Source organism: Felis catus, chromosome C1, assembly GCF_018350175.1.
Source record: "Felis catus isolate Fca126 chromosome C1, F.catus_Fca126_mat1.0, whole genome shotgun sequence".
Lineage (NCBI taxonomy): Eukaryota > Metazoa > Chordata > Mammalia > Carnivora > Felidae > Felis > Felis catus.
In genome coordinates this window covers 202,612,763-202,626,083 of record NC_058375.1, presented here as the reverse complement: position 1 = coordinate 202,626,083, position 13,321 = coordinate 202,612,763, and the positions used below count along the sequence as shown (strand labels likewise).

At 43.9% G+C, this 13,321-nt stretch overlaps 1 protein-coding gene across 3 annotated transcripts in view; it reads right to left on the bottom strand.

Moving 5' to 3' along the window:
* Positions 1–13,118, bottom strand: part of TTLL4 (tubulin tyrosine ligase like 4) — a 38,248-nt gene extending 25,130 nt beyond the window's left edge. The window contains exon 1 of one of the 3 annotated variants that reach the window (XM_045034483.1): positions 12,892–13,118. The gene's annotated coding sequence lies outside the window, so the exon portion shown is untranslated. The remainder of the gene's footprint in view (positions 1–12,891) is intronic. The other 2 variants (XM_045034481.1, XM_045034482.1) reach the window with 2 other exon arrangements.
* Positions 13,119–13,321: the final 203 nt, after the last annotated feature.

Below are 13,321 nucleotides of genomic sequence, written 5' to 3'. Positions count from 1 at the left end.
TTCACATAAAGCACAGTCCACACTAAACATTCAAGGGGTGGGTGGCAGTTATCATACTCATTACTGGCACCGTATGGTCAAACCTTCTTCCCTCAGCTCTTTTCTCAAGTATCAATGAAGGAGGGGGGGAGGGGTCGGAAGGGGGAAACACACATGGAGAAGGCAGCACAGCAAGTATTCCGCTGCAAAATTTCAGCTAGTACAAATAATGTTCTTTTATAAAAAGACATAGTAGTCTGGTCATTTGGGAAACTTCTGTGCAATTTATTATATTACTGGTAACTAGGTTCTTCACCTGCAGGTGTGACTTGGCACTAAAAAACAATTGAAAAGTGCTTTTGTGGGGGGGAGGGCGGTGCCTGGGTGACTCAGCCAGTTAAGCTTCTGACTCTCGATTTTGTCTCTGGTCATGATCTCATAGTTTGTGAGTTTGACCCGTGTCGGACTCCACACTCAGTGTGGAGCCTGCTTAGGATTCTCTCTCTCTCCTCTCTCTCTCAAAATAAATAAATAAGCTTAAAAAAAAAAAGTGCTTTGGGATATACCCTTACAGTTTTTATATAACTAGATGGTTGGGATTTCTGAAAACACTGGGTGAAGAGTTAAAAAGTGATTGTTACTCACTTAGTGCCCAGACCCTGATCACTACATACCATTTGTCAGTAAAAAGAACAAAGGAACTAGAGCTCCTTGGAAAATAGTTGGGACAGGAAAAGCATCAGATGAGCCCAGACTATCTCTTATGCTGCAAAAACTAAGGAGACATTCAAAATTTGATAGAGGCATCGTAAGATCACAGAAACAGCTCATATCACACTTAGTAGTAAAACACTAGATGCTTTCCTTCTAAGATTGAGAATAAGACAAGGATGTCTACTTTCCTCATTTCTAGTCAACACTGCACTGGAAATTCTAACCAGTGCAATAAGGCAAGAAAAAAAAATTAAGCGTATGTAGATTGCAAAGGAAGAAATAAAACTATACTTATTTGCAGGGGACATAATCTTGTACATTGAAAATGCTAAGAAATCTACAAAAAAAACTTCTAAATAAGCAAATTTAGTAAGATAATAGGATACAAGATCAAATACAACAATTGATTTACTTCTATATACTAACAAGTAAAAAATGAAATAAAAGAAACACATCCATTCACAATAGCATTAGAAAAAATAAAATCCTTAAGAATAAACTTAACAACAGATGCCTGGGTGGCTCACTCAGTTAAGCATCCAGCTCTTGATTTCAGTTCAGGTCACAATCTCAGTCATGAGATCCAGCCCCGCATTGTGCTCTGTGCTGAACGTGAAGCATGCTTGGTATTCACTCTCCCTCTCTCTCTGCCCCTCCCCAACTTGTGCATGCACATGCGTGTGCTCTCACAACATAAACGAATATTAAAAAAAATAATAATAAACTTAGGACACCTGGGTGGCTCAGTTAGTTAAATGTCCGACTTCAGCTCAGGTCTTAAGTTCACAGTTCATGAGTTCTGGCCCACGTCGGACTCTGTGCTGACAGCTCAGAGCCTGAGCCTGTTTCGGATTCTTTGTCTCCCTCTTTCTCTGCCCCTCCCCTGCTCATGGTGTCTCTCTCCCTCTCAAAAATAAACATTAAAAAAAAATTTTTTTTTTAAATAAACTTAACAAAAGAAGTACATTGAAAACTACAAAACACTGCCAAGAGATATTTAAAATTAAATAAATGGAGACATATAACATGTTCATAAACTGGAAGACTCAGCATTGTTAAGATGGCGATTCTTCCCAAACTGATCTATGGAGTAAACGCAATTCCTATCAAAATCCCAGCAGGCTTTCCTGGAGAAACTGACAAGCTGATCCTAAAATTTACACAGAAATGAAAAAGACCCAGAACAGCCAAAAACAATTAAAAGAGGGGAAAAAAAAAAGTTGAACTTACACTACCTGATTTAGAAACTTAGTATTAAATTACAGTAATCAAGGCAATGTAAGTATTGGCATAATAAACATACAGATGAATGGAACCAAACAGAGTCCAGAAATAAACCCTTACATTTACGGTCAATTAATTTTCAATAAGGTTGCCTATGCAATTTAATGAGGAAAAGGATAATCTTTAACAAATGACTTTGGAACAGGGGGTATCCATGTACAAAATATGAACTCAGACTCTTACTTTAGACCATAATTGACTCAAAATGGATCATAGAGCTAAATGTAAGAACCAAAACTCTAACACTTCCGGTAAAAAAACAGGAGAAAATGTTTATGACCTTGGGCAAGGCAAAGATTTATTAGATATGATACAAAAATCGTGACTGAAAAATTTTAAAGGAAAGTATGGTTAACAGTCCAGCTGTTAGCTGGATTATATCATAATTAAGAACTTAGAAAGGGGCACCTGGGTGGCTCAGTTAAGTGTCCAACTCTTGGTTTTGACTCAGGTCATGATCTCACAATTTGTGAGATCGAGCCCCGTGTTGGGCTGTGTGCTGACAGCACAGAGCCTGCCTGGGATTCTCTCTCTCCCTTTCTCGGTCATCCACACTCTCTCTCAAAGTAAACACATAAAGTTAAAAAAAAAAAAAAGCTACACACACATATATAAAAAAAGAACTTAGAAAAACACTACTGAGAATGAAAAATAAAAATCTACAAACGGGGAGGAAATAGCTGCAACTATAAAGGACTTGTATTCAGAATATACTAAGAATTCTCACAAGATGAAGGGCACCTGGGTCGCTCAGTTGGTTAAGCTTCCGACTCTTGATTTCAGCTCAGATCATGATCTCACAGTTTATAGGATAAAGTCCTGAGTGGGGCTCTGAGCTGACAGGATGGAACCTGTTTGGGATTCTCCCTCTCCCTCTGCCCTCCTTTGCTCACTCATGCGTGTGTGCATATGCACTCTTCCTTCCTCTCTCTCAAAATAAATAATAAAAAAAAGGATGAAAACGAACCCAATTTAAAATTTTTTAAATAGGCAATTTTAAAAATAGGCAAAACATCTGGGGGCACCTGGGTAGCTCAATTGGTTGAGTGGCTCTTTTTTTTTTTTTTTTTAATTTTTTTAATGTTTATTTATTTTTGAGACAGAGACAGAGCATGAGTGGGGGAGGGGCGGAGAGAGAGAGGGAGACACAGAATCTGAAACAGGCTCCAGGCTCTGAGCTGTCAGCACAGAGCCAAATGCGGGGCTTGAAGCCACGAACTGTGAGATCATGACCTGAGCCCGAAGTCGGATGCTCAACCGACTGAGCCACCCAGGCGCCCCTAGTGTCTGACTCTTGATTTCAGCTCAGGTCATGATCTCACGGTGAGTTCAAACCCCACATCACACATCAGACTCCAAGCTGAGAGCACGGAGCTTGCTTAGGATTCTCTCTCTCCCTTTCTCTCTGCCCCTGCTTGCACACACGCGCACGCGCGCGCACACACACACACACACTCTCTCTCTCTCTGTCTCTCAAAATAAATAAACTTAAAAAAAAAAAAAAGGTTATTACTACTTAAAGGGAAGCTTGGTTGTCCTCAGACCAGGAGGTAGGCAGCGCACAATCAACTTCAATTTTTGTTTGAAATTAGACTGGCAGGAATGAATTTTACCAGTGAATGATTCCAGCCAATGAAGTAAAACTCACTCATTGCTCCATTACCTGAAGCAGGCTTGACTGGGGATCCATCACTAAGGTGCAAGAACTGAGGTCACATGCCTTAAAGAAGGGCCTCCCCAGTATATAAGTCTTTTCGGTGTAGCCACTGGTAGCCACCTTAATATGAACTAGTCACCCAGCATACTCTGCTCTAACCTGCCAGGGAATTTGCCAACCCTGGCTTAAAGGGGAATAAGAGGAAGAAGGCAAACACGGGAGCCTGGCAGATAAAGTTCAACAGCACTTCCTCTGGGGCCCATCAACACACCATGTAGGGGGAGGTCTCTGATTTTTAGGGGAGAAATGCTGTTTAAACCTAATTCTAAGCAAAACCTCATTGTCCAACAAAACACAAGGCCTGGTCCTGACTTCAAATGAAAAGCAGCTGCTGTCAGCACCAGTTGAGAAACAAGAACCTAGAGGCTGAGTCTTAAAGGGCTGGCTAGGGTCGAAGGACCACGGGGACAACATGGGAAGCTTAAGGTTTTTTGTTTTTGTTTTTTCCTATGACCACTGTTACTCAAGAAGGCAACATGTTTTCTGTTAATCTTCTTGAAACTAGATGGGAATGTCAGATTTCAGTAAAGTCGTGCTAAGGACAATGGGAGCGGGGCTGAGATAAGAATGTATCAATCAGGGGTGCCTGGGTGGCTCAGTCGGCTAAGCATCCAACATCGGCTCAGGTCAGGATCTTGCAGTTTGTGAGTTCCAGCACCAGGCGGTGTCGGGCTCTATGCTGACAGCTCAGAGCCTGGAGCCTGCTTTGGATTCTTTGTCTCCCTCTCTCTCTGCCCCGTCCCTGCTCATGCTCTGTCTCTGTCTCTCTCTCAAAAATAAACATTCAAAAAAAAAAAAAAAAAAAAAAAAGAATGCCATCAATCATTTCAATCCTATTCCTCATTTAACCGACTCACCTTTAGAGACCTTGTAGAATCAGAGGCAGTAAATAAGCTTCAAATGCACAAAAAGACTTCAGTAAAAAAAAAAAAAACATGTAGGCAGAAGGGGCTAAGTCCCTTTGGTATTCATGCAACACCAACACTCCCAACATGCCCTGTGGCAATGATTTCACCCTGACCTCAGATCTTCACTCCCACTCACTCAATCCACCATCAAGTCTTTCCAGCTTCAAATGTATGCCCTTGGAGCCATCTATTCTCCATTTCTACCATTACCTTAGTCCACACCACTATCACTTCTCACCTGCTGGTTTTCCTGCTTCTAACTCTTATGCCTTCTTTATAATCAATTCTCCAGACTGTGGTCATGGTGCCCTTTTTAAAATGTAGCTTAGGGGCGCCTGTATGGCTCGGTCGGTTAAGCGTCCGACCTTGGCTCAGGTCATGATCTCACGGTCCGTGAGTTCAAGCCCCACGTCAGGCTCTGTGCTGACCGCTCAGAGCCTGGAACCTGTTTCAGATTCTGTGTCTCCCTCTCTCTCTGCCCCTCCCCTGTTCATGCTCTCTCTCTGTCTCAAAAATAAATAAACGTTAAAAAAAATTTTTTTTAATAAAAATAAAAAAATAAAATGTAGCTTAAAGCCATCTGGTGGTTCCAAGGCCTACATGATCTGACTCCCATATCTCTGACCCTATGAGAGCCATTCTTCCTCCTCACTAGGTGTGTTCCCACCTGTGTTCCCAGAGGCTCCACTGTTCTCTCTGAAACACTCAGATCTTTAGAGTTCAGCAAATATCACCACCTCAAAAAGCCTGTCTACGCTGATGCAGTACCCCCGATCCTTCCCTATCACACTACCTCGTTTTAGTCTCACTCCTCCACTAACTGAAATTATTGGATGTTAATATTTCCTTGTAACTGCCTAAAGAAATAGTGGAAAAATAAATAGGAACTGATTTTTTTTTAAAGTTTACCAATGGGGTGTGAGACTTACCTATCTTTTCTATCATTTTAATTTCTGTCTATAAAAATGAATCACCTAGTCAAAAACCATATTCCTTATGTTTAAAACAAAAACTTCAATTATTTATGCATTCCTTTGTTGTCTATTTTCCCTTCCAGAATGAAAGCTCTTTGAGAACTGGGACCTTGTTTACATAGTGTTATAACGAGCCCTGGAAATGTAATCGGGGCTCATTAAATATTTGCTGAATATTCAAATGTATCTACAACACCTAAAACCAGCACAGCCACAAGTGGACGCTCTTCAGGTCACACAGGTGCTCCTACCACCATCTCCTTGTTGCTACTTCTTTACTCAGTGCAGGAACCAGGCCACAGCCACACCCAACTCCTCCCCAGTGCCTTTTCTCCCCATGAAGCCCCCTCCAAAGTCCTCCAAGTTCCTCTTTTATCCCCTCCCTCACATCCAACCAATCTGCTCTTGCAATTTCAACTATTAGTTACAGAAGAGCCACTCTTCAGACCTGACTTCTCTCAAGCTTCATGTCCTCGTCACCAACTGTCTGTTCTACCTTTTCATCATGCGTATCCCATCACTTCAATCCAGCTTGTTAAACCAGCCCTGCACACTTGTCCTTCAATTTCTTTCAGTGGAAATTTCTTTCTCTCAGTCACCTAAGAATATGTCAGTCACCTCGGACTTCATCCTTTCCCTTATTCTCCATGGCCAAACCAGTGATAAAATTTAAGAGATTCTCTTCCTTAGCAGGCTTCATTTCTCCACCCCTACCCCAGTTCTGGACCATTGCAATAACATCCAGACTGAAGTCTGTGTTTCCAGGGCCTGCCCTTCTGAATTCCATCCTCCAGGCAGCCTCCAGATTCACTTTGCTTGATTTTACTTCAATGGGTTACTCCCGATTCAAACATTTTCTAGGAGTCCTCATTAAATACCACAGTAGCCCAACAACCATCCACATCAGAATAACGTGGGGTGCAGATTCCTGAATCCCATCTTCAGAGAGGATTCGGTAGGACCAGGAATCTGTGCTTTTTTTTTTTTTAAAGTAGGCTTCACATCTAGCCCAACACAGGGCTTGAACTCACGACCCTGAGATCAAATCCTTGAGCTGAGAGCACAAGTCAGAGGCTTAACCAACTGAGCCACCCAGGAATCTGCATTTTTAACATTCCAGATGATTCTCACATGAGTCAGTAAATAAAATCCAGATTTCTCAGCTTGGGTTTGAAAGGCTTATTTCCATTTCCTTCTACCTTGAACTGCCGTATGAACTCTGCTGGTCTTAACACTAAACTCCTGGAATAAACCTTCCAAACTTGTCTGCAGGCCTTTACTCCACCAAGCCTCTTCCTTCTGAATCCCTATATTTTATTTACCTTTTCCAGGCACAACTCAAGCCCCACTCTCTCCATAAATATCTCTTGCGTATTTATTCCTCTAACGTGATACTTGGCAAAGGCTACTCTCAACACTGTTCTCTTTTCACCTGGATATACCTCACAAGCTCCATGATGGTCTTCATAGGGAATCCCGGTGTACCTATAACAGACAAATGCAAAGCTAATCTGGCAGAAGGGGGCAGATCACTGCCCTAGTTTGACCTCCTCCTCAGCAATGCCTCCCACGTCTCCTCCCCAAACAACCTCACTGGCACTAGGCTCCCTGGAACAAGGTTTCGAAAACCATGGACTTGGGGGTGATGGGTACATTCAATGTCACTCATACATCCACAAAGCTGTTAAAAATAGGTGAGCCTCAGGGGCGCCTGGGTGGCTCAGTCGGTTGAGCGTCCGGCTTCGGCTCAGGTCATGATCTCACAGTCTGTGAGTTCGAGCCCTGCGTCGGGCTCTGTGCTGACAGCTCAGAGCCTGGAGCCTGCTTCGGATTCTGTGTCCCCCTCTCTCTCTGCCCCTCCCCCACTCATGCTCTGTGTCTGTCTCAGAAATAAATAAACATTAAAAAAATAAAAAAAAAAAAAATAGGTGAGCCTCAGTGGCTCAGTAGGTTAAGCATCCAGCTCTTGATTTTGGCTCAGTTCATGATCTCACAGTTGATGTCCCCAGCCTGTCTGGGATTCTTTCTCTCCCTCCCTCTCTGCCCTTCCCCTGCACTCTCTCAAAATAAATAAACATTAAAAAAAAAAAAGCTGTTAAAAATAAAACAAAAAAACTTGACTAAACGGATAAGAAAGGAGGATAGGGGGCGCCTGCATGGCTCAGCCGGTTAACCGACCGACTTTGGCTCAGATCATGATCTCATAGCTAGTGAGTTCCAGCCCCACGTCAGGCCCTGTGCTGACAGCTCAGAGCCTGGAGCCTGCTTCGGATTCTGTGTCTCCCTCTCTCTCCGCCCCTCCCCTGATCGCACTCTGTCTCTCTCTCTCAAAAATAAATAAAAGCATTAATTAATTTAAAAAATAAAAAGGATAAAGAACTGCAAAACATTCTTAAACAAAATGACTTCAAACATCCCTTTCTTTCTGTTTACAGAGCTAGCTTAGCCCAATATCTACCCCCTCCACCCACCCACCTCACCAAACGCAGGGCTCTTGCAGTAGATCCCCAACTGCCGTCCGGGGCTGCAGCCTCTGCTCTTCTAGAGCAAGCAGTCTCAGGAAGCACACCAATCTGCTTTGTCATCTTTATCCGGCATCCACAAACTGCCCGTTTCATTCCGCCTTCCACGCTTTGAGATGTAATTTTGCCTCAAGTTTCCTCCTTAGTTGAGAGTGAATGATGAGCAACCTACGCTAGAAAATCTATGGCTGTTGTTTCAAACCATCAAGTCTCCAGGGGCCAGGTCCAGACCAACTTGGACAAGGTATCTATTTCTACAGAAAGCAATTATTCATTACCCACTGATCAAATCACTCTCCTATATTACAGAAGTGGGTGTGGCCCTTGGGACCTGCACTTCCCTTTTCCTCCTCCACCTAGGTTGTCTCTCACCGTCACCAGGGGGAACTCAGGACATCAGAAATGGCTCAGAGTCTACAATTTGAAAGCTCTCTAATGAGACTGCTTTAATCGCTCAGTAGATATGTTAGAAGATAGAAGTGTCTTATCTGGAACCAAGCTGAATGGGGAGGAATATAGGAATCAGACTCAATTTCTCTTATGAGATAAATCCCAAGCTACGTCCCCCTAAAAAAATGTGGAGGAGCAATGAACTTCTTGAAGGCCTCCTGAGAAAGGAAGGTCAATACCGTAGCCCTATGAGAAGGGAGGGTCAATACCACCAGTTAAGAAAGCCAGCTTTTACAGAACACAGTTCAGTAATGCAAAAGGAGTTGGCCAACCTGAGAAAAATCTAGCTTACAGCACCTAGAGCTGAGGGAGGTAAATCTACAAATCACTGAAAAGTGAAAACTGCTGGAGGCTTAACATAATTGGGTGACTAGCTCTCCTAAAGCCTTCGCTTTTATCACCAGAAAGGAACCTCTTCCCTCCTCCTGAGGGTGGACGGTGGTCCTCTGGGGATAGTCCACAGGTTCTGCTGGTGAAACTATGTTCCTAACAAAACTAAGATGGGATTCGCCTTTTTAACTGTGCTGGCCTTCCCGCTGACGGTACAAAAGCGATGGGGGGGGGGGGGGTCAACATTTGGTGCCGGAGCAAGAAGTGAGACAATGGCACGCCAAGTTAGATCCTTCACCACCACACGCCTCCTCACCACACAGTGAAAGAATGCCAGCTTTACCCAAGAATGTCCTTGATGGCGGAGTAAAAATTCTATTAAAGCTCAGTTCTGGAGGGCATCTTTTTAATATTCTGTGTGACAAAACAAGAAGCACATATAAAACACCTATGTGGCATACAGAAGGTGATGGCTACCTCTAAGGAAAGCACTGTGCGTATGAATTGCAAAATTTTTCTGTGGAACATCATGCTCACTTGGAAGAATAAATGACACAAAAGCAATGGGTTATTCAGACTTTGGCATTTGGCAAACATTTTCTAGAAAATAAAACAAAGTGAGACTGGCAACTCGAGAAAAAAACAACTGACAGTATTTGTTGCCAATGATAAAATTCGAGCTTCCAAGAGAAAATTAGAATTTTGGCAAAACTGTATCTGCCGCCATGAGCTTGACAGCTTCCCAACACTTAACCCTTTTTCTGATGAGAGTGTGGTGATATGATTTTTCCGACACTGTTAATAAAATGTGTCAACATTTGGAAGAGCCACGTAACTCAGTGAAACCAGTACTTTCCAGATACCTATCACACAATGCTACAGAATCCTCTCTGGGTAAAAGACACAGTCAAAATGAGAGGCAGACCAATGGACTTTAATGTAACAAAGTATGAAAAGTTCACTGGTATCATTTCAGATACCACACTGTACTAACTTTCATAAAACCATCCCTTGTTAACTTGTGTGTAATACCAAAGAAGAATATCCACAATTATCTGAAAAGGCTATTAAAAATACTCTTCCTTTTCCAACTAAATGTCCATGTGAGGCTGGATTTTCTTAATAATTCAACCAAAACAACAAATCTGACTGAACACAGAAAGAGATATGAAAATCCAGCTGTCTTCTATTAAGCCAGACATTAAAGAGATTTGAAAAAATGTCACTCTTCTACTAATCTTTTTGAAACAATATCATTTTTCATTTTAAAAATTCTACATTAACTTGTAATGGCTTTATTTCTAAATGAATTAATATATATTTCAATTTCTAGTACAGTAACTATCAAGATTATGTATCCCAATTAAAAAATATATTGAAGATCCCAAAGAGCTTTTGAAGTGTATAAAGAAGTCCTAAGATGGGGCGCCTGGGTGGCGCAGTCGGTTAAGCGTCCGACTTCAGCCAGGTCACCATCTCGCGGTCCGGGAGTTCGAGCCCCGCGTCGGGCTCTGGGCTGATGGCTCAGAGCCTGGAGCCTGTTTCCGATTCTGTGTCTCCCTCTCTCTCTGCCCCTCCCCCGTTCATGCTCTGTCTCTCTCTGTCCCAAAAATAAATAAACGGTGAAAAAAAAAATTAAAAAGAAGTCCTAAGAGTAGTAAGTCTGAGCACTCTGGTCTAGAATACCACTGTCTGTCCAGAATACCCCTGAGGGCTCCCAAGGACAAAGTTCTTTGTGGCACCTGGGTGGCTCAGTCGGTTAAGCATTCATTTCAGCTGAGGTCATGAACTCAGGGCTGTGAGTTTAAGCCCCACATCGGGCTCTGGGCTGACAGCTCAGAGCCCGGAGTCTGCTTTGGATTCTGTCTCCCTCTTCTTCCCCTCCCCTGCTCGTGCTCCGTCTCTCTCAAAAATACATAAATAAACATTTAAAAAATAAATAAAGTTTAATTCTAAAATTTTTCATCACAAGTTTAAACAAGTTTATTCTTCTGTTAAAAGGAGACAGAGGGGCACCTGGGTGGCTCAGTAGGTTAGCTTTCCAATTCTTGGCATAGCCTCGGGTCATGACCTCGCAGTTCATGGAATAGAGCTGGGTGCATCAGGCTCTGTGCTGAGAGTAAGAAGACTGCTTGGGATTCTCTCTCTCTCAAAATAAATAAATAAACTTAAAAAAAAAAGGAGGTAGAAACTACTAAACATTTTATAAAAAGAACTAAGTTAACCATAATTGGAATAAGCATTTCATGATTTAATAAAATAATTTTTAGCTATCTTATTGAATAACACACACCTAAATTAAAAGAAATCTCTTTAAAAGCTTTTCATGTAAGTTTGATCCTATAGCTTGAAAAACCCGTGGTCCCAAAAAACATTCTCATCACATTTAACTGTGGGGTTCTTCTGAATTCAGAATATCACAGACTTCACCCTAACACCGATGTGTATTAGGGGGAGAGGAAGCCTTCTGGGTTTTCAAAGTAATTTAATCACCAAAGGAGGCCTTTCTGAAATCAGTATTTCCAAATGCTTTGTTTGGCAACCTGAGGTTTTTACACTTGGGATAATACAGGGAAGTGTGAAGGATATAACATCCCTTCCCAGGCCCCCCTCCACCTGCCTTTTCTTGTAAAGTCAGTTTCAGAAGAGTTCATTTGAAAGCTGAGGATCTGGAAATGGATCCTTCTAAAGCTATATACGCAGGTGTATCCCTTGGAAGTCTTGGGCCCCAATTACCCTGCTTGAAAAACCACTGCTCTTGAGGATACTGTTCTCCTTAACAAAACATCCAAGGCCCTTTGTGATCTAACCCCTATTAATTTTCCTTTTCTTATTTGTCACTGGATAGCTACCTCTAAATGCACCTCAGGCCTGTCAAACTGCTTCCAGTTCTCTTTTTAGGCCTTGCTGTATTTTCTCTAAAGTTATTTTGTATCTGAAATGTGTTCTCACTTCTTTATTCCCAGAAAACACTTGATAACTTTTCAAGGTTCCATTCCACCGATCAATAAGCAGCTGGTTGCCTTCTAGGCACCAAGGGGGTGGGTTTTATGCAAACAGTGGCTCAATATTTACTGCAAGAAATGAAGGACGGAGGGAACACCGTCCCAAAGGGTCCCCCAGCTATTTGTTGATTGGCTAAACCAACAGATGATGAAGTTGAGGAAGATGTGATCTGGAGTATCTGGGGGAGCAAGGATTACTCAATAAAGGAGGAAGGATTCAAACATTTCCAACATCCAGAAAGAAATGTGAAGACCAGGGAATGGGGATGATATAATTTTCCGAGCAAGGCTGGGTTAAATATCTAACGTTCTGTCGGAGCACACACCACACAGTATGGCAAATGCTAGTTTACTTGATGAAAATCTCTAGACTACAAGCTCCGCGAAGACATGCCTGCCTTGTTCACCACTACACCTCCCCAGCGCCTTCCACAGTCCCTGGCTCATTAAATATTTGTCGATATTTGTAAAACACTGTTGAATGAATGGTTAAATAAAGGGATGAACAAATGAAGAGTTAACGTTTACAGGATCTCAAACCCTATTTGAAACTCTACAGTTTGGGAATAGTATCTCTCTACACCTACTGAAGGTGGGGAACTAAAAAAGTGGATATCCGTGTTCACTTCACCTATGAAGCCTGAGAGGTAGCTTGGGCTCACACACAGGCGAGGAGAATTTAAACCGCAGCGCGGCGGGAAAAAGGAGGCACGGAGGCCCAGGGTGAGGGGATGCTGCAGGGTCCGGGCGCCCAGAGGCGGGGCTGACTAAGTTCACGGGGCGTGGCGGAGGGGGAGAAGGGTCCCCAGGACGCGCGAAGACCCGGCCCGGTGGAAGGCCGCAGCCCCCTCGCCTACCCGGAGATGGAGAGCTGGCGGGCAGGAAGCGGGGCTGGGGCGAGAGCCGCCGGAGGGCTTGGGGACCCGCGCGAAAGAACCGGGGCAGAGGGAGGGGCAAGAGAGTCGGGCCGGCGGCGGGTCGTTCCCCCGGCTTCACCGCCACACTCACCTAGCGGACCGAGCTTCGCCCCGGCTCGGCGCCGGCTCCGCGCTGCTTCCTCCGTCGGCCTGCTGGGGCGAGCGGGCGGCCTCAGACGCCCCTAGCAACCACACACCACCACGCGACCCGCGCTCCCAGCCGCCGGCGCCGCGGCCGCCTGCCACGCACTGCGCGCGCCCCCAGCGGACGGACAGAGGGCCTGGAAGGGGCTATCTCGGCAAGGAGGGAGGAGGGCTGGCGCGCGGAATCTCGGGGGTTGTGGGACCTGGGAAGGCCGGCCGTCACCAGCCGCGCGCAAGCGCAGTCGCTTCAGTGCGCGTGAGACCCGGAGAGCAGAATTCTGGGAGTTGTAGTCCCGAGATTGAGTCCCTGAAAGACTATATTCTGGGATTCCAGGATTCTCTCCTTTTCTGGGCCCTGATTCCACCTCACCTCTATG